General features: G+C 46.4%; 1 pseudogene; it reads left to right on the forward strand.

The window, feature by feature from the left end:
* Positions 1 to 23,740: 23,740 nt before the first annotated feature.
* LOC134946110 (5S ribosomal RNA) lies at positions 23,741 to 23,859 on the forward strand (annotated as a pseudogene).
* The last annotated feature ends 375 nt before the right edge of the window (positions 23,860 to 24,234 follow it).

Raw genomic sequence — 24,234 nt, forward strand, 5'->3', positions numbered from 1 at the left:
ACCTGTTAAGTCCGGAAGAACGGGCATTCACCGACTGAACTTGAGCTGAATTGAATAGCGACGGGAGCTAATTCCTGGCGCTATTCAACTGTCAGAGAATTGAATCGACCCCTATGTGTTTGCAAGTGGCACACAGCAGCCTAAATAATGATTTTAGATACAGAAAAGTACTCTGCTCTCATTTTTTCACACTCTTTTCCCCAATGAATTAACTAAATGATCATTATGAAGAAGTAATAAAACACATCAGCATCAAAGACTTTGTCTGACAATTGCCAAGAACCAGATAACTAGATTATTATATCCAATGTATTCATAATTACTAGCAGAACTCAAGTGACATATTACCGCTGGATTCATGTAAATTTTCAAAAGTAATGTCAGAAACTCAAAAACATTTTTCCACCAAGGGTTACAAAGAAATGTTGACAGAGCATGGAGACATCATTCTGAGGTTCAATGACTTAAACGCTCTTATGAATTATTATACATTGCAGCGACCAACAGTCCATTACACCAGCATCTCCGTGACGACACTCATTCAACATATAAAGGTCACAAAGTTGTAATTTATGGAGCACATTGCAGAGACGGCAAAACTCTTTCTTACAGCGAAGAACTCAAGTTAAAAAATTAACATGCATCACCATGGCACATTCAATGCAAACACACAGATGTCGTATTCCTCAATTAAACACTAATTTCAACCTGTTAGATTATTTGTTCATCAATTAATCTTAAAAGACTGAGAAAAGAACAAGCGTGGCAAGCTGTTTTAGGGAGAATGGCCTGTGGATTTTTTTCTTAAATAGTATTAAATTGAAAACTACTGAAAGACTATTAGGGCATACAGGTATATGTCAGTGGACAAGCAGATTAGAAGAGGAGAGAAGAGGATCTGTTGGACCTGATCAGAACATCTGACAATCTATATTACCTCTAGAAAGATGGAAAGAGGTGGGAACGCCCAAGTCTTCTGGGTATGCAGTCATTATGTCAACATGAATCTGAATGCCAACAATGTTGAATGATGACGTGCAGATTGTCAACATGGAGAAAATGTTGACATCTCCTATATAATAGCCCATATCTGTGACTCTGTGACTGTGTGTATAACGCTGGGTGTGGCTAGGAGCTCTCATTGGGTTAGCAGCAGGTCTATCACTCCCAGTCCACAGCTGATTGGGCGAGAAACGCCCTCCCACACAGGTTACATCCAATGGGAGGCTCTGCCCTTTGGCTGCTGTGTGTTTACAGAGCAGGATTAGCAATGGGGCTGATGGAGCTGCAGCTCCAGGCCCACATCCCAAAATAGGCCCACTGCATCTGCAGCAACATACCCTCCAACAATGGGGGTCATTTTGAGTTGATCGTTGTGGCCGGAGAGACTAACCAGCCACACGTGTAATGGCGCCGCAGCACTGAAGGGGGTTAACCCCTAGTACCCGGCGCCATTAGGAGGACAATGGGCGCTTGGCGCCACTTTTAAACTGTGCACTGGCGCTAGTCGCCATCTTTAAATGTACTGTGGGTGCTAGGCACCGGGTATTTAAAGTATGTTTAGTGATGTGTTTTGGCATGTCATATGTAGTGTGCACAATTGCAGGAATGCATGTTTAAATGTATTTGTATTTGAGATGTGGTCACCTGTATTTTAAAGGGACAAATGCACTTACTATAGCTGTCTGAATAAGCATCTCTTATCCTCTGGAAATAGGAAGTGGCATGCTAATGGCCCTGTCCTAGCAGAGAGGTGTGAAGGACAATACCTTTTGATGTGTAAGTTCCTTAGAGAAAGATGCTAATCACGTGGGATCTCCTTATCCCATAGATAAAGTCTATGGGCTTGGAACCTGTTTGTTTCATGTAGCTGATTTAATTGATATACGAACCCTGAATGGCAGATGCAGGAAATTGTGTTTCCTGTTGTAATCCCAAACACTGGGATTGCCTGGAGATGTGACTGAGACAGAAACATTTGTATTTTGAAGCTATGTGATAAATTTATCAATAGTGAATGTTAATCTGATACCAAACGTTGTCTGTGTCACAGGAAGGAGGATATTGTTTTATTGCACTTATCTCCTTTTGAAATGTAATTTATTTACTTGTATTTTCTAAATTATCCTGATTGGATAGAAAGGGCTCAGGGAGGACATGACCCCCTGTTGTACTGTGTGGAAATTTGACATAAAAAGGAGGCCTGCGTGCCTCCAGTGCATTGTATTGAATTGTACCATCTTTATTCTGCTGGAACATCTTGTTGTATGCTGTTGCCCCTAGCAATAGGGATGAGTCTTTTTTAAGGCTATTATTGAGCAAATAAACATCTGCCTCAAGAAGATTGCTTCATCTTGTGACCTACAGGGTTATGCCAACCATAGCCCCGTCCTCCGGCTGTCCAGGAAAGCACCTAGCGTCTCCAAGTTCCGCCTTCCGCCAGCTACCGGTAGAGGCCTAGCAAGTGGTTAGTGGGGATTCATCAACACCACACAGGTGTGGTAAGGCAGTGCGTCGGCACATACAGAGCAGAACCGTGGTTCCAAACGCCACGGCAGGTTAGGAGTTTGGTGGTGGCAGCATAAACCCGCCCACAGCGCAGTGGGTGGAGTCAGTAACAGGCTGTTACTGACGGTAAGCGGGAATCCCCTATGTGGTCAGGTCCCGTGTGACCTAAACCTTCCATTCTGTGCACTGGGAACGGGACACGAAAGCGGTGAGTGCTTTCGTACGGAACCGTCCTGTCACAATCGTTAGCTGCATTCATCGCTGTGCAGCGATGAGGAAAAAAAAACCTCTGTGCATGCGGTGCAATGCGCACGCGCGGCGTATTGTTAAAACAAACTATGTAGTTTCACACAGGGTCTAGCGAAGCTTTTCAATCGCACTGCTGGCCGCAGAGTGATTGACATGAAGTGGACATTTCTGTGTGTTAACTGACCGTTTTCAGGGAGTGTTTGGAAAAACGCAGGCATGGCTAGGCGGACGCATGGCGTGTTTGTGACGTCAAAACAGGAACTGAATAGTCTGAAGTGATTGCAAGCACTGAGTAGGTTTTGAGCTACTCTGAAACTGCACAAAAAAAACGTAGCCGCTCTGCGATCCTTTCGTTCGCACTTCTGCTAAGCTAAAATACACTCCCAGTGGGCGGCGGCATAGCATATGCACAGCTGCTAAAAACTGCCAGCGAGCGATCAACTCGAAATGACCCCCAATGAACACATAAAAATCAGTACAAAGTCGAAAAGGGGGCGTGGCCACAGGGAAAAATCGGTACAGACCATAAAAAAAGGTACTGTACCTGCCAAAAAGGTACTGTTGGAGGGTATGCCACTGCATCTGCAGCAAGTCTTTGCGCTGTAGATAGGGGGGAAAAAATCCTTTTACTGCAGCGTCCTATGTCCTGCTGCCAGTCCGCATGCCCCCTCTGGCATCAACAATCCCCACTCCCTAGCCACGGCAGGTGGAACAAAAGCTGCTGCGGCCACCGGCATAGATATGTATGAAAGCGGCGCAGCAGAAGGCTTTCACAGCCCTACCTGTGCCGCATACTCTCTGAGCCCCAGAGCCTCCTCTGCACGTAATGTCACAGAAGTGTCTCCCCGCCACAGCCACGCCCAGATCCCCAGATGCCATGACTCCGCATCGGGGGGCCCGGGGTTCTTAAAACAGGGGGGCCCTAAGGTCTAAAATTAAAATTTTATATATATTACCCCATGAAGAAGTCTTAGAGACGAAACGCGTTGGACCTTCACCCAGAGACCTCCTGCTATATCAGTTAAGACTCTCAATACTATTTTTCCATATTTGAGTAGCTTATTTGCACAGACAATCCGCACTTTATTTGAGAATTCAATATATGTCCATTTCTTTCTAAAAAATAGTCATTTTTAGAGAACTGCATTTTATGTAAAGGATTCTTATTTTTGATATAAAAATGTTTTAATATTTTTTGGTACTGTATTTTAACCTATTCCTAGTGTTGTGAAATAAATTTATACCTTATATATATATATATCTTTTATATATTTATTATACTCGGCCACATATAAACACCGTTGGTCGCTTAGAACCCCTATCCGGTATCCCTATTTCTCTCTTGCGGCAACCTACCATTGCCGTTTTTTTTAGGGGGCAGCTGATGCCCAAATAACTGGGAGTGTTTTTTAATTATTTGGGAATTTGTGGCATCACAAGTGGCGCGGCATTCTCTTGCAATCACACACATATATATATATATATATATATATATATGATACACAATGTACCGTTTGAACTAGGGGCGTATCGGGTAGTTTGGATAAATTAGCTACTTTACATATACGCACATATATATATATATATATATATATTTATATATACACACACTCACCGCAGCCTAACCCTAACACTCCCACCGCAGCCTAACCCTAACACTCCCACCACTGCCTAACCCTAACACTCCCACCGCAGCCTAACCCTAACACTCCCACTGCAGCCTAACCCTAACACTCCCTCCCCCCCACCTGGCAAACACTCATTCGGGATTCCAGTGGTCAGGGATCCGAGCAGTGTCATAATTCCAGTGTCTGTATTTTGAATGCTGGGATCCCGACTGCCAGGAACCCCGGTACTTAACCCCGGAGCCCCCCCCCCCCCTTCCTTAATCCGGCTCTGCCTGGGCTACCGCCCTGGAAGCCCTGAGATGGCTAATGTAACGGACAGAGTGGGAGATATCACGGAGGGTAATGTCTGGACGCTGAATCAATGTAAAAGGTGACAGTGCTGTGCAGTGCAGTGGGTGACACGCACAGCACTCTCACCTTTTGCATTAATTCAGCGAGTCAGTCAGTTTTGCCAGCCATTCCGGCGCTAAGGGCTGCTGGGAGCTGTAGTTTATTAAGTGCATCTTCTTCCCTGTAATGCGGCGCATTGGGACACCGGCGCTAATAATAGTGACTGGCTGCTTGACTGCTGTGCGAGTCTCCGTGAGAGCCACTGCCAAAGGGAGGACAGCAGCTTAGCTGCTTCCAGGAGGAGAAGCATTACCCATCCCTCCCCCACTCGCAGTACCTCCGGGCCCCATCCGTGGCACCCCCACACACACCACCACCATGGACTATAAACTGCTGTGCACACACCACCAGCAGCAGGGACACAGGAAGTCGCATGTTACGGACACATGGGTCTCCGGTCACCCAGCACAGACAATATACAGCAACCCACCCACCCACCCTCTAACTCTCTATGCACATGTTATATCTGCTCCACCTGCAGTGCACATGGTTTTGCCCATTAGAGGAAAATGTTGTTTTGCAATCAACCTTGAATTAGGCCGTTTGTCCTCTACAATGGCTGTCCAAGCCTCTGCTGTAGATTTATCAAGCTAAAAATTGTGATTTCTCTATCGTCCTAGTGGATGCTGGGGTTCCTGAAAGGACCATGGGGAATAGCGGCTCCGCAGGAGACAGGGCACAAAAAGCAAAGCCTTAGGATCAGGTGGTGTGCACTGGCTCCTCCCCCTATGACCCTCCTCCAAGCCAGTTAGATTTTTGTGCCCGGCCGAGAAGGGTGCAATCTAGGTGGCTCTCCTAAAGAGCTGCTTAGGAAAGTTTAGCTTAGGTTTTTTATTTTACAGTGAGTCCTGCTGGCAACAGGATCACTGCAACGAGGGACTTAGGGGAGAAGAAGTGAACTCACCTGCGTGCAGGATGGATTGGCTTCTTGGCTACTGGACATCAGCTCCAGAGGGACGATCACAGGTACAGCCTGGATGGTCACCGGAGCCTTGCCGCCGGCCCCCTTGCAGATGCTGAAGTAAGAAGAGGTCCAGAATCGGCGGCAGAAGACTCCTCAGTCTTCTAAAGGTAGCGCACAGCACTGCAGCTGTGCGCCATTTTCCTCTCAGCACACTTCACACGGCAGTCACTGAGGGTGCAGGGCGCTGGGAGGGGGGCGCCCTGGGAGGCAAATGAATACCTATTTTGGCTAAAAATACCTCACATATAGCCTCCGGAGGCTATATGGAGATATTTAACCCCTGCCAGAATCCGTTAAGAGCGGGAGACGAGGCCGCCGAAAAAGGGGCGGGGCCTATCTCCTCAGCACACAGCGCCATTTTCCCTCACAGAAAGGCTGGAGGGAAGGCTCCCAGGCTCTCCCCTGCACTGCACTACAGAAACAGGGTTAAAACAGAGAGGGGGGGCACTAATTTGGCGATATGCTTATATATATATATTAAGATGCTATAAGGGAAAACACTTATATAAGGTTGTCCCTATATAATTATAGCGTTTTTGGTGTGTGCTGGCAAACTCTCCCTCTGTCTCTCCAAAGGGCTAGTGGGTCCTGTCCTCTATCAGAGCATTCCCTGTGTGTGTGCTGTGTGTCGGTACGTGTGTGTCGACAGGTAGGAGGACGATGTTGGTGAGGAGGCGGAGAAATTGCCTGTAATGGTGATGTCACTCTCTAGGGAGTCGACACCGGAATGGATGGCTTATTTAGGAAATTACGTGATAATGTCAACACGCTGCAAGGTCGGTTGACGACATGAGACGGCCGACAAACAATTAGTACGGTCCAGACGTCTCAAAAACACCGTCAAGGGTTTTAAAACGCCCGTTTACTTTAGTCGGTCGACACAGACACAGACAGGGACACTGAATCCAGTGTCGACGGTGAATAAACAAACGTATTCCTTATTAGGGCCACACGTTAAAGGCAATGAAGGAGGTGTTACGTATTTCTGATACTACAAGTACCACAAAAGAGGGTATTATGTGGGATGTGAAAAAACTACCATAGTTTTTCCTGAATCAGATAAATTAAATAAAGTGTGTGATGATGCGTGGGTTCCCCCCGATAGAAAATTATGGGCGGTATACCCTTTCCCGCCAGAAGTTAGGGCGCGTTGGGAAACACCCTTTAAGGTGGATAAGGCGCTCACACGCTTATCAAAACAAGTGGCGGTACCGTCTATAGATAGGGCCGTCCTCAAGGACCAGCTGACAAGGCTGGAAAATATAATAAAAAGTATATACACACATACTGGTGTTATACTGCGGCCAGCGATCGCCTCAGCCTGGATGTGCAGAGCTAGGGTGGCTTGGTCGGATTCCCTGACTAAAAATATTGATACCCTTGACAGGGACAGTATTTTATTGACTATAGAGCATTTCTATATATGCGAGATGCACAGAGGGATATTTGCACTCTGGCATCATGAATAAACGCGATGTCCATAACTGCCAGAAGATGTTATGGACACGACAGTGGTCAGGTGATGCAGATTCCAAACGGCACAGTATGGCCGTATACAGGAAGAGGACTTGTTTGGGGTCGGTCCATCGGACCTGGTGGTCACGGCAACTGCTGGAAAATCCACCGTTTTTTACCCTAAGTCACATCTCTGCAGAAAAAGACACCGTCTTTTCAGCCTCAGTCCTCTCGTCCCTATAAGATCATATCTGCCCAGGGATAGAGGAAAGGGAAGAAGACTGCAGCAGGCAGCCCATTCCCAGGAACAGAAGCGTTCCACCGCGTCTGACAAGTTCTCAGCATGGCGCTGAGACCGTACAGGACCCCTGGATCCTACAAGTAGTATCCCGGGGGTACAGATGGGAATGTCGAGACGTTTCCCCTTCGCAGGCTCCTGAAGTCTGCTTTACCAAGTCTCCCTCCGACAAGGAGGTAGTATGGGAAAAAATTCACAAGCTGTATTCCCAGCAGGTGATAATTAAATTACCCCTCCTACTACAGAAAAGGGGTATTATTCCACACTATATTGTGGTACTGAAGCCAGAAGGCTAGGTGAGACTTATTCTAAAAATTTGTTTTTGAACACTTACAAAGGTTCAAATTAAGATGAAGTCACTCAGAGCAGTGATAACGAACCAGGAATAAGGGGACTATATAGTGTCCCGGGACATCAGGGATGCTTACCTCTATGTCCCAAATTTGCCCTTCTCACTAAGGGTACCTCAGGTTCGTGGTGCAGAACTGTCACTATCAGTTTCAGACGCTGCCGTTTGGATTGTCCACGGCACCCTGGGGTCTTTACCAAGGTAATGGCCGAATTGATGATTCTTCTTCGAAGAAAAGGCGTCTTAATTATCCCTTACTTGGACGATCTCCTGATAGGGGCATAGTCCAGGGAACAGTTGGAGGTCGGAGTAGCACTATCTCGGATACTGCTACAATCAGCACGGGTGGATTCTAAATATTCCAAAATCGCAGCTGATCCCGACGACACGTCTGCTGTGCCTAGGGATGATTCTGGACACAGTCCAGAAAAAGGTGTTTCTCCCGGAAGAGAAAGCCAGGGAGTTATCCGAGCAAGTCAGGAACCTCCTAAAAACAGTGCATCATTGCACAAGGGTCCTGGTAAAAATGGTGGCTTCCTACGAAGCAATTCCATTCGGCAGATTTCACGTAAGAACTTTTCAGTGGGATCTGCTGGACAAATGGTCCGGATCGCATCTTCAGATGCATCAGCGGATAACCCAATATCCAAGGACAAGGGTGTCTCTCCTGTGGTGGTTATAGAGTGCTCATCTTCTAGAGGGCAGCAGATTCGGCATTCAGGATTGGATGCTGGTAACCACGGAGCCCAGCCTGAGAGGCTGGGGAGCAGTCACACAAGGAAAAAATTTCCAGGGAGTGTGATCAAGTATGGAGACTTTTCTCCACATAAATAAATTTATAATGCTCTAAGCTTAGCAAGACCTCTGCTTCAAGGTCAGCCGGTATTGATCCAGTGGGAAAAACATCACGGCAGTCGCCCACGTAAACAGACAGGGCGACACAAGAAGCAGGAGGGCAATGGCAGAAACTGCAAGGACTTTTCGCTGGGCGGAAAATCATGTGATAACACTGTCAGCAGTTTTTCATCCCGGGAATGGAAACTGGGAAGCAGACTTCCTCAGCACGACCTCCACCCGGGAGAGTGGAAACTTCATTGAGAAGTTTTTTCCACATGATTGTAAACCGTTGGGAAATACCAAAGGTGGACATGATGGCGTCCCGTCTGAACAAAAAACGGGACAGGTATTGCGCCAGGTCAAGAGACCCTCAGGCAATAGATGTGGACGTTCTGGTAACACCGTGGGTGTACCAGTCGGTGTATGTGTTCCCTCCTCTGCTTCTCATACCTAAGGTGCTGAGAATTATAAGACGTAGAGGAGTAAGAACTATACTCATGGCTCCGGATTGGCCAAGAAGGACTTGGTACCCGGAACTTCAAGAGATGCTTACAGAGGTCTTATGGCCTCTGCCGCTAAGAAGGGACTTGCTTCAGCAAGTATCATGTCTGTTCCAAGACTTACCGCAGCTGCGTTTGTCGGCATGGCGATGGAAAGCCGGATCCTAAGGGAAAAAAGGCATTCCGGAAGAGGTCATTCCTACCCTGGTCAAAGCCAGAAAGGAGGTGACCGCACAACATTATCACCACGTGTGGCGAAAATATGTTGCGTGGTGTGAGGCCAGGAAGGCCCCACAAGAAATTTCAACTCGGTCGTTTCCTGCATTTCCTGCAAACAGGAGTGTCTATGGGCCTCAAATTGGGGTCCATTAAGGTTCAAATTCGGCCCTGTAAATTTTCTTCCAGAAAGAATTGGCTTCAGTTCCTGAAGTCCAGAAGTTTGTCAAGGGAGTATTGCATATACAAACCCCTTTTTTGTGCCTCCAGTGGCACTGTGGGATCTCAACGTAGTTCTGGGATTCCTCAAATCACATTGGTTTAAAACCAGTCAAATATGTGGATTTGAAGCATCTCACATAAAAAGTGACCATGCTCTTGGCCCTGGCCTGGACCAGGCGAGTGTCAAATTGGTGGTTTTTTCTCAAAAAAGCCCATATCTGTTTGTCCATTCGGACAGGGCAGAGCTGCGGACTCGTCCCCAGTTCTCTCCCTAAGGTGGTGTCAGTGTTTCACCTGAACCAGCTTATTGTGGTGCCTTGCACCTACTAGGGACTTGGAGGACTCCAAGTTGCTAGGAGTTGTCAGGGCCCTGAAAATATGTTCCAGGACAGCTGGAGTCAGAAAATCTGACTCGCTGTTTATACTGTATGCACCCAACAAGTTGGGTGCGCCTGCTTCTAAGCAGGCGATTGCTCGTTGGATTTGTAACACAATTCAACTTGCACATTCTGAGGCAGGCCTGCCACAGTCTAAATCGGTTAAGGCCCATTCCACAAGGAAGGTGGGCTCATCTTGGGCGGCTGCCCGAGAGGTCTCGGCATTACAACTCTGCCGAGCAGCTACGTGGTCAGGGGAGAACACGTTTGTAAAATTCTACAAATTTGATATCCTGGCAAAAGAGGACCTGGAGTTCTCTCATTCGGTGCTGCAGAGTCATCCGCACTCTCCCGCCCGTTTGGGAGCTTTGGTATAATCCCCATGGTCCTTTCAGGAACCCCAGCATCCACTAGGACGATAGAGAAAATAAGAATTTACTTACCGATAATTCTATTTCTCGGAGTCCGTAGTGGATGCTGGGCGCCCATCCCAAGCGCGGATTATCTGCAATACTTGTACATAGTTACAAAAATCGGGTTATTATTGTTGTGAGCCATCTTTTCAGAGGCTCCGCTGTTATCATACTGTTAACTGGGTTTAGATCACAAGTTGTACGGTGTGATTGGTGTGGCTGGTATGAGTCTTACCCGGGATTCATAATTCCTCCCTTATTGTGTACGCTCGTCCGGGCACAGTACCTAACTGGCTTGGAGGAGGGTCATAGGGGGAGGAGCCAGTGCACACCACCTGATCCTAAGGCTTTGCTTTTTGTGCCCTGTCTCCTGCGGAGCCGCTATTCCCCATGGTCCTTTCAGGAACCCCAGCATCCACTACGGACTCCGAGAAATAGAATTATCGGTAAGTAAATTCTTATTTTTATACATTTAATGCATACTTACCTACTTTCAGTTTCTCATACTGTATAGACTTTCCAAACTTTTTAACATTTCTTGACCTAGAACCAGAGATGTGCAGTCAGGGGAGGCAGTGCCTCACCTGTCATGCTCCCTATCAGACAGTTCTCATTATAAAAATGATTGGAAGAACAAAAAGAAGATATTTATAACTTACAGTATAATCATCTTCTTTGTACTAATACAATCATCTTTATAGATAAAACTTACCAGGGCTGCAGGGCTCCTGGAACCGCAGGGAGAGATAGAGATGAGGCAGCAGCAGCACAGCCTCATCTCTCACACTGTCGGACACTGCCTGTACAAATGGGAGGAGCTACACAGCAGCCAATCAGACCGCATAGAACAGAGAATGGTGAGGCATGCCTCACAGTGGGGGCGTGTGTGAGCTCTGATGGTAGGAAGTGAAGGAAGGCAGACACCGGAGCTGAGCAGCATGGCAAGGGAGAAGGGAAATGGAGACCCGCAGTGCCAGCAGCAGCCACCCGTACACAGTGACTGGGGTGAGTAGCTGCCAGAACCTGGATTCTGTGTGTGTCATCTGTAGTATGTGTGTCATTTGTAGTGTGTTTGTAATCTGTAGTGAGTGTGGGGACAGGAGTGTGTGTGTGTGTGTGTGTGTGTGTGTGTGTGTGTGTGTGTGTGTGTGTGTGTGTGTGTGTGTGTAACATTTGTAGTGAGTGTGGGGACAAAACTGTGTGTGTGTGTGTGTGTGTGTGTGTGTGTGTGTGTGTGTGTGTGTGTGTGTGTGTGTGTGTGTGGGCGGGGGACAGGACTGTGTGTGTGAGTGTGTGTAATCTGTAGTGAGTGTGGGGACAGGACTGTGTGTGTGTGTGTGTGTGTGTGTGTGTGTGTGTGTGTGTAATCTGTAGTGTGTGTGTGTAACATTTGTAGTGAGTGTGGGGAAAGGATTGTCATATCCTCCAACTGTACCTTTTTAATAGGTACAGGACCTTTTTTTTATGGTCTGTACCAATTTTTGGCTCTCCAAACTTCCATTAAAAGTATAGGAAAAGGGGGTGGCCACGCCCCCTTTTCTAATTTGTACCGATTTTTATGTGTAAAATGATGGAGGGTATGGACTGTGTGTGTGTGTGTGTAAAAATTGTAGTGAGTGTGGGGACAGGACTGTGTGTGTGTGTGTGTGTGTGTGTGTGTGTGTGTGTGTGTGTGTGTGTGTGTGTGTGTGTGTAATCTGTAGTGAGTGTGGGGACAGGACTGTGTGTGTGTGTGTGTGTGTGTGTGTGTGTGTGTGTGTGTGTGTGTGTGTGTGTGTGTGTGTGTGTAATCTGTAGTGAGTGTGGGGACAGGACTGTGTGTGTGTGTCTGTGTGTGTGTAACATTTGTAGTGAGTGTGGGGACAGGACTGTGTGTGTGTGTGTGTGTGTGTGTGTGTGTGTGTGTGTGTGTGTGTGTAATCTGTAGTGAGTGTGGGCAGGGCCGAATTAAGCCTTGGGGGTGCCCAGGGCACTTAAGACAGGGGGGCCCCGATGGAAGGTGGGGGATGTATGTTAGATTGTGCATATCTCCCAACATAACCCATTCCAGGAGGGACAAAGTGCTCTCTACCTGGACTTCCCACTTAATATATGATTCGTGTCACCTGTGTTGAATCTTTAATTGATAAGAAAGTGTTTCAACACAGGTAATTGTAATCATAAATTAAGAAGGAAGTCCAAGTAGAGAGTGTATATTGTGTATATTAAATTTAAACCAATGGTGTATATTAGTTTTAAATAATAGTTTAATAATGGCTGGGTACTGTTATAGCTCCACCTAATTGAAGGACAACTATTTATATATGTTTCTTGTAGTGTAACAAAGACAACTTAACCTTAAAATACACATAGAAAAACTAAATAATTTATATTGTCACATGCAAGAATAGCAGCAGCCTCTGTAGTACTTACACACTGGGACAGGACTCGGGAGGACTCTCTATGTGTGTCTCTATCTCTAGACCCAAATGGTTTAGTTGCATAACAGTTTACACAGGACTCAGACACTCAGGTGGGGAGGAAGAGAAGCTGGGATCCTTGTGTCACTTACAGCTCTCTCCACCCTCCTATCTCTCCTCTAGTCAGAAAGCTCTATAGGTAGCTCATGAAACATGATATTCCTGTGTCTCTGCCTGCACTGCATACTGTCCTGCTTACATTCTGGCTGCTGGTTCTGCTGCTGCTTAAGAGGGAAAGCTAGTGATGTCAGTGTGCTCTGGCTGGGGGGCCCGTTGACAAAGGGGGGCCCGGGGTACAGTATGCCCTGCATACCCCCCTTAATCTGGCTATGAGTGTGGGGACAGGACTGTGTGTGTAATCTGTAGTGAGTGTGGGGACAGGAGTGTGTGTGTGTGTGTGTGTGTGTGTGTGTGTGTGTGTGTGTGTGTGTGTGTGTAACATTTGTAGTGAGTGTGGGGACAGGACTGTGCGTGTGTGTAATTTGTAGTGAGTGTGGGGACAGGACTGTGCGTGTGTGTAATCTGTAGTGAGTGCGGAGACAAGACTCTGTGTGTGTGTTAGAGATGAGCGGGTTCGGTTCCTCGGAATCCGAACCCGCCCGAACTTCATGTTTTTTTTCACGGGTCCGAGCGACTCGGATCTTCCCGCCTTGCTCGGTTAACCCGAGCGCGCCCGAACGTCATCATGACGCTGTCGGATTCTCGCGAGGCTCGGATTCTATCGCGAGACTCGGATTCTATATAAGGAGCCGCGCGTCGCCGCCATTTTCACTCGTGCATTGAGATTGATAGGGAGAGGACGTGTCTGGCGTCCTCTCCATTAGAATAGAGATAGATTAGATAGAGAGAGAGAGATTGTGCAGAGTCGCAGACAGAGTTAGTTTACCACAGTCAGTGACCAGTGCAGTTGCTAGTTAACTTTTATTTAATATAATATATCCGTTCACTTCTCTCTGCTATATCCGTTCTCTGCCTGAAAAAAAAAACGATACACAGCACAGTCAGTCACACAGTGTGACTCAGTCTGTGTGCACTCAGCTCAGCCCAGTGTGCTGCACAGTCATCAATGTATAAATTAAAAGCTTATAATTAATTGTGGGGGAGACTGGGGAGCACTGCAGGTTGTTAGCAGGAGCCAGGAGTACAATTATATTAATTAACAGTGCACACTTTTGCTGCAGGAGTGGTGACCAGTGCCTGACCACCAGTATAGTATTGTTGTATACTACTAATATCTCTTTAAATATCAACCAGTCTATATTAGCAGCAGACACAGTACAGTGCGGTAGTTCACGGCTGTGGCTACCTCTGTGTCGGCACACGGCAGGCAGTCCGTCCGACCAGAATTGTATTATTTATTATTATATACCTACCACCTAACCGTGGTTTTTTTTTCATTCTTTATACCGTCATAGTGTCATCCTAATTGTTACGAGTATACTACTATCTCTTTATCAACCAGTGTACAGTGCGGTAGTTCACGGCTGTGGCTACCTCTGTGTCGGCACACGGCAGGCAGTCCGTCCGACCAGAATTGTATTATTTATTATTATATACCTACCACCTAACCGTGGTTTTTTTTTTCATTCTTTATACCGTCATAGGGTCATCCTAATTGTTACGAGTATACTACTATCTCTTTATCAACCAGTGTACAGTGCGGTAGTTCACGGCTGTGGCTACCTCTGTGTCGGCACACGGCAGGCAGTCCGTCCGACCAGAATTGTATTATTTATTATTATATACCTACCACCTAACCGTGGTTTTTTTTTTCATTCTTTATACCGTCATAGTGTCATCCTAATTGTTACGAGTATACTACTATCTCTTTATCAACCAGTGTACAGTGCGGTAGTTCACGGCTGTGGCTACCTCTGTGTCGGCACACGGCAGGCAGTCCGTCCGACCAGAATTGTATTATTTATTATTATATACCTACCACCTAACCGTGGTTTTTTTTTCATTCTTTATACCGTCATAGTGTCATCCTAATTGTTACGAGTATACTACTATCTCTTTATCAACCAGTGTACAGTGCGGTAGTTCACGGCTGTGGCTACCTCTGTGTCGGCACACGGCAGGCAGTCCGTCCGACCAGAATTGTATTATTTATTATTATATACCTACCACCTAACCGTGGTTTTTTTTTCATTCTTTATACCGTCATAGTGTCATCCTAATTGTTACGAGTATACTACTATCTCTTTATCAACCAGTGTACAGTGCGGTAGTTCACGGCTGTGGCTACCTCTGTGTCGGCACACGGCAGGCAGTCCGTCCGACCAGAATTGTATTATTTATTATTATATACCTACCACCTAACCGTGGTTTTTTTTTTCATTCTTTATACCGTCATAGTGTCATCCTAATTGTTACGAGTATACTACTATCTCTTTATCAACCAGTGTACAGTGCGGTAGTTCACGGCTGTGGCTACCTCTGTGTCGGCACATGGCAGGCAGTCCGTCCGACCAGAATTGTATTATTTATTATTATATACCTACCACCTAACCGTGGTTTTTTTTTTCATTCTTTATACCGTCATAGTGTCATCCTAATTGTTACGAGTATACTACTATCTCTTTATCAACCAGTGTACAGTGCGGTAGTTCACGGCTGTGGCTACCTCTGTGTCGGCACACGGCAGGCAGTCCGTCCGACCAGAATTGTATTATTTATTATTATATACCTACCACCTAACCGTGGTTTTTTTTTTCATTCTTTATACCGTCATAGTGTCATCCTAATTGTTACGAGTATACTACTATCTCTTTATCAACCAGTGTACAGTGCGGTAGTTCACGGCTGTGGCTACCTCTGTGTCGGCACACGGCAGGCAGTCCGTCCGACCAGAATTGTATTATTTATTATTATATACCTACCACCTAACCGTGGTTTTTTTTTTCATTCTTTATACCGTCATAGTGTCATCCTAATTGTTACGAGTATACTACTATCTCTTTATCAACCAGTGTACAGTGCGGTAGTTCACGGCTGTGGCTACCTCTGTGTCGGCAGTCGGCAGGCAGTCCGTCCATCCATAATTGTATTATTATTATAATATATACCACCTAACCGTGGTTTTTTTTTCATTCTTTATACCGTCGTCATAGTGTCATACTAGTTGTTACGAGTATACTACTATCTCTTTATCAACCAGTGTACAGTGCGGTAGTTCACGGCTGTGGCTACCTCTGTGTCGGCAGTCGGCAGGCAGTCCGTCCATCCATAATTGTATTATTATTATAATATATACCACCTAACCGTGGTTTTTTTTCCATTCTTTATACCGTCGTCATAGTGTCATACTAGTTGTTACGAGTATACTACTATCTCTTTATCAACCAGTGTACAGTGCGGTAGTTCACGGCTGTGGCTACCTCTGTGTCGGCAGTCGGCAGGCAGTCCGTCCATCCATAATTGTATTATTATTATAATATATACCACCTAACCGTGGTTTTTTTATACCACCTAACCGTGGCAGTCCGTCCATAATTGTATACTAGTATCCAATCCATCCATCTCCATTGTTTACCTGAGGTGCCTTTTAGTTCTGCCTATAAAATATGGAGAACAAAAAAGTTGAGGTTCCAAAATTAGGGAAAGATCAAGATCCACTTCCACCTCGTGCTGAAGCTGCTGCCACTAGTCATGGCCGAGACGATGAAATGCCAGCAACGTCGTCTGCCAAGGCCGATGCCCAATGTCATAGTACAGAGCATGTCAAATCCAAAACACCAAATATCAGAAAAAAAAGGACTCCAAAACCTAAAATAAAATTGTCGGAGGAGAAGCGTAAACTTGCCAATATGCCATTTACCACACGGAGTGGCAAGGAACGGCTGAGGCCCTGGCCTATGTTCATGGCTAGTGGTTCAGCTTCACATGAGGATGGAAGCACTCAGCCTCTCGCTAGAAAACTGAAAAGACTCAAGCTGGCAAAAGCACCGCAAAGAACTGTGCGTTCTTTGAAATCCCAAATCCACAAGGAGAGTCCAATTGTGTCGTTTGCGATGCCTGACCTTCCCAACACTGGACGTGAAGAGCATGCGCCTTCCACTATTTGCATGCCCCCTGCAAGTGCTGGAAGGAGCACCCGCAGTCCAGTTCCTGATAGTCAGATTGAAGATGTCAGTGTTGAAGTACACCAGGATGAGGAGGATATGGGTGTTGCTGGCGCTGGGGAGGAAATTGACCAGGAGGATTCTGATGGTGAGGTGGTTTGTTTAAGTCAGGCACCCGGGGAGACACCTGTTGTCCGTGGGAGGAATATGGCCGTTGACATGCCAGGTGAAAATACCAAAAAAATCAGCTCTTCGGTGTGGAGGTATTTCACCAGAAATGCGGACAACAGGTGTCAAGCCGTGTGTTCCCTTTGTCAAGCTGTAATAAGTAGGGGTAAGGACGTTAACCACCTCGGAACATCCTCCCTTATACGTCACCTGCAGCGCATTCATAATAAGTCAGTGACAAGTTCAAAAACTTTGGGTGACAGCGGAAGCAGTCCACTGACCAGTAAATCCCTTCCTCTTGTAACCAAGCTCACGCAAACCACCCCACCAACTCCCTCAGTGTCAATTTCCTCCTTCCCCAGGAATGCCAATAGTCCTGCAGGCCATGTCACTGGCAAGTCTGACGAGTCCTTTCCTGCCTGGGATTCCTCCGATGCATCCTTGCGTGTAACGCCTACTGCTGCTGGCGCTGCTGTTGTTGCCGCTGGGAGTCGATGGTCATCCCAGAGGGGAAGTCGTAAGCCCACTTGTACTACTTCCAGTAAGCAATTGACTGTTCAACAGTCCTTTGCGAGGAAGATGAAATATCACAGCAGTCATCCTACTGCAAAGCGGATAACTGAGTCCTTGACAACTATGTTGGTGTTAGACGTGCGTCCGGTATCCGCCGTTAGTTCACAGGGAACTAGACAATTTATTGAGGCAGTGTGCCCCCGTTACCAAATACCATCTAGGTTCCACTTCTCTAGGCAGGCGATACCGAGAATGTACACGGACGTCAGAAAAAGACTCACCAGTGTCCTAAAAAATGCAGTTGTACCCAATGTCCACTTAACCACGGACATGTGGACAAGTGGAGCAGGGCAGGGTCAGGACTATATGACTGTGACAGCCCACTGGGTAGATGTATGGACTCCCGCCGCAAGAACAGCAGCGGCGGCACCAGTAGCAGCATCTCGCAAACGCCAACTCTTTCCTAGGCAGGCTACGCTTTGTATCACCGCTTTCCAGAATACGCACACAGCTGAAAACCTCTTACGGCAACTGAGGAAGATCATCGCGGAATGGCTTACCCCAATTGGACTCTCCTGTGGATTTGTGGCATCGGACAACGCCAGCAATATTGTGTGTGCATTAAATATGGGCAAATTCCAGCACGTCCCATGTTTTGCACATACCTTGAATTTGGTGGTGCAGAATTTTTTAAAAAACGACAGGGGCGTGCAAGAGATGCTGTCGGTGGCCAGAAAAATTGCGGGACACTTTCGGCGTACAGGCACCACGTACAGAAGACTGGAGCACCACCAAAAACTACTGAACCTGCCCTGCCATCATCTGAAGCAAGAAGTGGTAACGAGGTGGAATTCAACCCTCTATATGCTTCAGAGGTTGGAGGAGCAGCAAAAGGCCATTCAAGCCTATACAATTGAGCACGATATAGGAGATGGAATGCACCTGTCTCAAGTGCAGTGGAGAATGATTTCAACGTTGTGCAAGGTTCTGATGCCCTTTGAACTTGCCACACGTGAAGTCAGTTCAGACACTGCCAGCCTGAGTCAGGTCATTCCCCTCATCAGGCTTTTGCAGAAGAAGCTGGAGGCATTGAAGAAGGAGCTAACACGGAGCGATTCCGCTAGGCATGTGGGACTTGTGGATGCAGCCCTTAATTCGCTTAACAAGGATTCACGGGTGGTCAATCTGTTGAAATCAGAGCACTACATTTTGGCCACCGTGCTCGATCCTAGATTTAAAGCCTACCTTGGATCTCTCTTTCCGGCAGACACAGGTCTGCTGGGGTTGAAAGACCTGCTGGTGACAAAATTGTCAAGTCAAGCGGAACGCGACCTGTCAACATCTCCTCCTTCACATTCTCCCGCAACTGGGGGTGCGAGGAAAAGGCTCAGAATTCCGAGCCCACCCGCTGGCGGTGATGCAGGGCAGTCTGGAGCGACTGCTGATGCTGACATCTGGTCCGGACTGAAGGACCTGACAACGATTACGGACATGTCGTCTACTGTCACTGCATATGATTCTCTCAACATTGATAGAATGGTGGAGGATTATATGAGTGACCGCATCCAAGTAGGCACGTCACACAGTCCGTACTTATACTGGCAGGAAAAAGAGGCAATTTGGAGGCCCTTGCACAAACTGGCTTTATTCTACCTAAGTTGCCCTCCCACAAGTGTGTACTCCGAAAGAGTGTTTAGTGCCGCCGCTCACCTTGTCAGCAATCGGCGTACGAGGTTACATCCAGAAAATGTGGAGAAGATGATGTTCATTAAAATGAATTATAATCAATTCCTCCGCGGAGACATTGACCAGCAGCAATTGCCTCCACAAAGTACACAGGGAGCTGAGATGGTGGATTCCAGTGGGGACGAATTGATAATCTGTGAGGAGGGGGATGTACACGGTGATATATCGGAGGGTGAAGATGAGGTGGACATCTTGCCTCTGTAGAGCCAGTTTGTGCAAGGAGAGATTAATTGCTTCTTTTTTGGGGGGGGTCCAAACCAACCCGTCATATCAGTCACAGTCGTGTGGCAGACCCTGTCACTGAAATGATGGGTTGGTTAAAGTGTGCATGTCCTGTTTTGTTTATACAACATAAGGGTGGGTGGGAGGGCCCAAGGATAATTCCATCTTGCACCTCTTTTTTCTTTTCTTTTTCTTTGCATCATGTGCTGATTGGGGAGGGTTTTTTGGAAGGGACATCCTGCGTGACACTGCAGTGCCACTCCTAGATGGGCCCGGTGTTTGTGTCGGCCACTAGGGTCGCTAATCTTACTCACACAGTCAGCTACCTCATTGCGCCTCTTTTTTTCTTTGCGTCATGTGCTGTTTGGGGAGGGTTTTTTGGAAGGGACATCCTGCGTGACACTGCAGTGCCACTCCTAGATGTGCCCGGTGTTTGTGTCGGCCACTAGGGTCGCTAATCTTACTCACACAGTCAGCTACCTCATTGCGCCTCTTTTTTTCTTTGCGTCATGTGCTGTTTGGGGAGGGTTTTTTGGAAGGGCCATCCTGCGTGACACTGCAGTGCCACTCCTAGATGGGCCCGGTGTTTGTGTCGGCCACTAGGGTCGCTTATCTTACTCACACAGCGACCTCGGTGCAAATTTTAGGACTAAAAATAATATTGTGAGGTGTGATGTGTTCAGAATAGGCTGAAAATGAGTGTAAATTATGTTTTTTGAGGTTAATAATACTTTGGGATCAAAATTACCCCCAAATTCTATGATTTAAGCTGTTTTTTAGGGTTTTTTGAAAAAAACACCCGAATCCAAAACACACCCGAATCCGACAAAAAAAATTCGGTGAGGTTTTGCCAAAACGCGGTCGAACCCAAAACACGGCCGCGGAACCGAACCCAAAACCAAAACACAAAACCCGAAAAATTTCCGGCGCTCATCTCTAGTGTGTGTGTGTGGCTACAGTAGTGACACGTAGTGTACATATATGTTCCTGCTCTCCCTCCCCAGGTGCTGCTGACTGTATCACTGATGACTGTATTGCCCTGTGTAACCTGCCGCACCAGGCCAGCTGAGATTCTGCAGGTGAGGGGGCAAAGGGGGCACCTAACCCAGAAGTTAGTATCCACCAGTTTACTCACAACACTAGGGTGATGGCTGTGACCTGGCTATTACTGTATGTATGTTCTCCCTGTGTTTGCATGGATGTAGTGCAGGGACATAAGAGTTAAATTGTGTAGGGGGTGAGACCGGCTCCTGGCACTGAGAGCCTCCACCATTTGTGCCTCCCCAGCCTCTGACCTCACTGCACGTCACTGCCTAGAACACAGCACAGTAGGTCATGCAGCACATCCAGCTACTGTAGGCAAGGGTAAGCTACCTGTTTGGACCATGAAAATTGGTATGTTGTTCATACAGTAATTCTGGATTGTGGGCAGACAAGGCCTTCCATTTGTCAGAAGAGCATGCACTCATGGATCAGCTTCCATGAAGAGATGAATTTCCTGCTGATATACAGTAGGATGAAACTATTTTTTTTATTTAAATGTAATCTGTTTTTCATAATTTTTTTGTATTTTCTTATAACCACAAAAACAGAATAGATCAGTTTAAACGCATGCATGTAAGATACTGATAACATTGGAACCCAACCAACAGGAAAACATAATGTAATAATGCAGTGCCGGAACTAGTAGTGTATGACTGGTGCTGTGCACAGATGCTGGGGCTATGTGGGTGGCACCGTCACAGCCTCATGGCCCTTGCTTCTGGCTACCAGAGTGTCTGGAACGGATCCCTTTTGTAGGCCCTCGATTGGACCAATGTGTATAGTATTTCCGCCCACATGGTCAGCTATTGGCTGAAATTAATCATTAAGGGTTTTTAAACACTCAGGTATTCAACTTTGAGGTGCTGCTCAGAATGGAAGTGAACAAGCCCGTGACCGGGTGAAACGTGTTTTCCTTGCGGGCACCTCACCTGTCTGACACTTGGAGTGGTGATATTTGATACTTATTCAAGTTTATTTACTCTATTGCACCGAACTTATGCTAAAGCAGCACATTCCCTTGCCTTTGTAAAAATCACTAATATTGCTGGAGCTTCCAGCTTAGTTGCATAGCATACATGTGTACTATCTCATTTAGGTACTTTTTTGCATAACTTTGCGATAGGGGCAGGTATTGGTGGCCCCGCATCCCCTGCGGGTACCCCGTCTGCCTACCAATTGAATGAGTGACACTCAATATTCATCTGCTTTATTCGCTTAAGCCTGTTTTTTACAGAGAGAATCTCTGTCGTTACTATTGTTGGTGTTTTCAGTGAAAGAGCACGGGGTCTGGGACTGAGGGTCGACAGCACAAAGGTCGACACACCTTAGGTCGACGCCAATTGGTCGACACACCTTAGGTCAACATGGACAAAAGGTCGACATGGACAAAAGGTCGACAGGAACAAGGTCGACATGGAAAAAGGTCGACATGAGTTTTTTATGTTTTATTGGTGTCGTTTTCTTTGTAGAGTGACCGGGAACCCCAATTAGTGCACCGCGTCCCCTCGCATGGTTCGCTTCGCTCGCCATGCTTCGGGCATGGTGCCTTCGCTCCGCTGCCGCTTCGCTCGGCACACTTTACCGTTCCAATCGCAGTCCACGTGGATCGTTAAGTATGAAAAGGTTCAAAAAAAGAAAAAAATCGTGAAAAACTCATGTCGACCTTTTTCCATGTCGACTTTGTTCATGTCAACCTTTTGTCCATGTCGACCTTTTGTCCATGTCGACCTAAGGTGTGTCGACCAATTGGCATTGACCTAAGGTGTGTCGACATTTGTGCTGTCGACCTGGAGTCCGGATACCAGAGCACGGTATATCTTTGTTTTGCTTAAGTATATTGTGCAATATTCTTTCCTCACATTCAAGTATAATTAAGGACAGGTGCTGTGTGATTCTGCATGCACTCTGCCTGAGGTACTCCCAAACTGTGGGGGTCATTCCGAGTTGTTCGCTCTGTATTTTTTTCTCGCAACGGAGCGATTAGTCGCTAATGCGCATGCGCAATGCCCGCAGTGCGACTGCGCCAAGTAAATTTGCTATGCAGTTAGGTATTTTACTCACGGCATTACGAGGTTTTTTCTTCGTTCTGGTGATCGTAATGTGATTGACAGGAAGTGGGTGTTTCTGGGCGGAAACTGTCCGTTTTATGGGTGTGTGTGAAAAAACGCTACCGTTTCTGGGAAAAACGCGGGAGTGGCTGGAGAAACGGAGGAGTGTCTGGCCGAACGCTGGGTGTGTTTGTGACGTCAAACCAGGAACGACACTGACTGAACTGATCGCAGGTGCCGAGTAAGTCTGGAGCTACTCAGAAACTGCTAAGAAGTGTCTATTCGCAATTCTGCTAATCTTTCGTTCGCAATTTTGATAAGCTAAGATTCACTCCCAGTAGGCGGCGGCTTAGCGTGTGCAATGCTGCTAAAAGCAGCTTGCGAGCGAACAACTCGGAATGACCCCCTGTGTGCCTTATGTTTTTGTCCTATCTGAGGGCATTCACCAAAGAGAGAACTGTATAGGTGATAATTCTCCTTCTCTTCCCTTTTTTCCTCATATATTGATTCATGTTAGTAACTAATATTTGTTCTGATCAAGAATTTACTGTTAATATCACGAGTGACATTTAAGGTCTGGTGCACTGCACAAATTTATCTAGTATCAAATGCCATTAAAATCTGTTATGTACAAGTAGCGACATACATACCTTGTGATCTGGCACCACTCCTATGAGATCATTATTATCATGATTTATTTTGGAATTTGTCTTGATACCTGTCACAGTGATCTATATATTTTTTGAACCAGGATTTATTAGAATCCAAATAAGAGAGGATTCAAAGGGACCCACTGTAATCTTATATAACAATCTAATTGTAATTACTTTCCGTTTATCCTTGCCATATTTTTTCTTCTTTGCTGTTCTTCCTTCTGTGAACTCTCATCCACGATTCAGGGGAGCGTGTCCCCTCAGGAGACACGTCTCTTCAGTCTAACGTGGACAGCAGATTCACACTCATTTATCTACTACTACTCTTTTCTCCACGCATTCTTAGCATTTCCTTTCCGTGGAGGAATTCATCCTCCCGTTTCGGTGCACTCTCATTGGTGCTACAGGGTCAAACCTTCCTACGACCATACCCCTACGTTCACGCCCAATCTCGTCCGATCTTGGAAGCTAAACGGAGGTGGGCTGGGTCAGTACCTAGACAGGTGACCTCTAGGGAATACCCAGTGAAGTAGGGAGACTCTCTTCCCCGTGGAAACCACACCAACAGCAGTATCACCACTTATACTTCATCCTCTTACCCATTTATTTCTATTCGTTATTCTTTTCATTAATTACAGTGGTTAATTGTTAGAATAGTTACCTAGTGTGTGGGTTCTCCCACTCACGAATGTAACCCAATTTAGGGCCACATCAATTCAAACACAGTTTGCACAGATCTTGGGCAGATGGAAGCAGCTTAATATGTGGCTATCTTCCAATATGCACTTATCCAGGTATAATTAAGATCTGGACATTCCTTTATTTTGGGAGACCTATTTCTCCAGTCGGCATATCCACGGAAGTGTTTTGTTTAACTTGTTGTGTTTAGTCCCCTTGCATTTTAAAGAGTA

This window comes from Pseudophryne corroboree, chromosome 7 (genome assembly GCF_028390025.1).
Source record: "Pseudophryne corroboree isolate aPseCor3 chromosome 7, aPseCor3.hap2, whole genome shotgun sequence".
Taxonomy (NCBI): Eukaryota; Metazoa; Chordata; class Amphibia; order Anura; family Myobatrachidae; genus Pseudophryne; species Pseudophryne corroboree.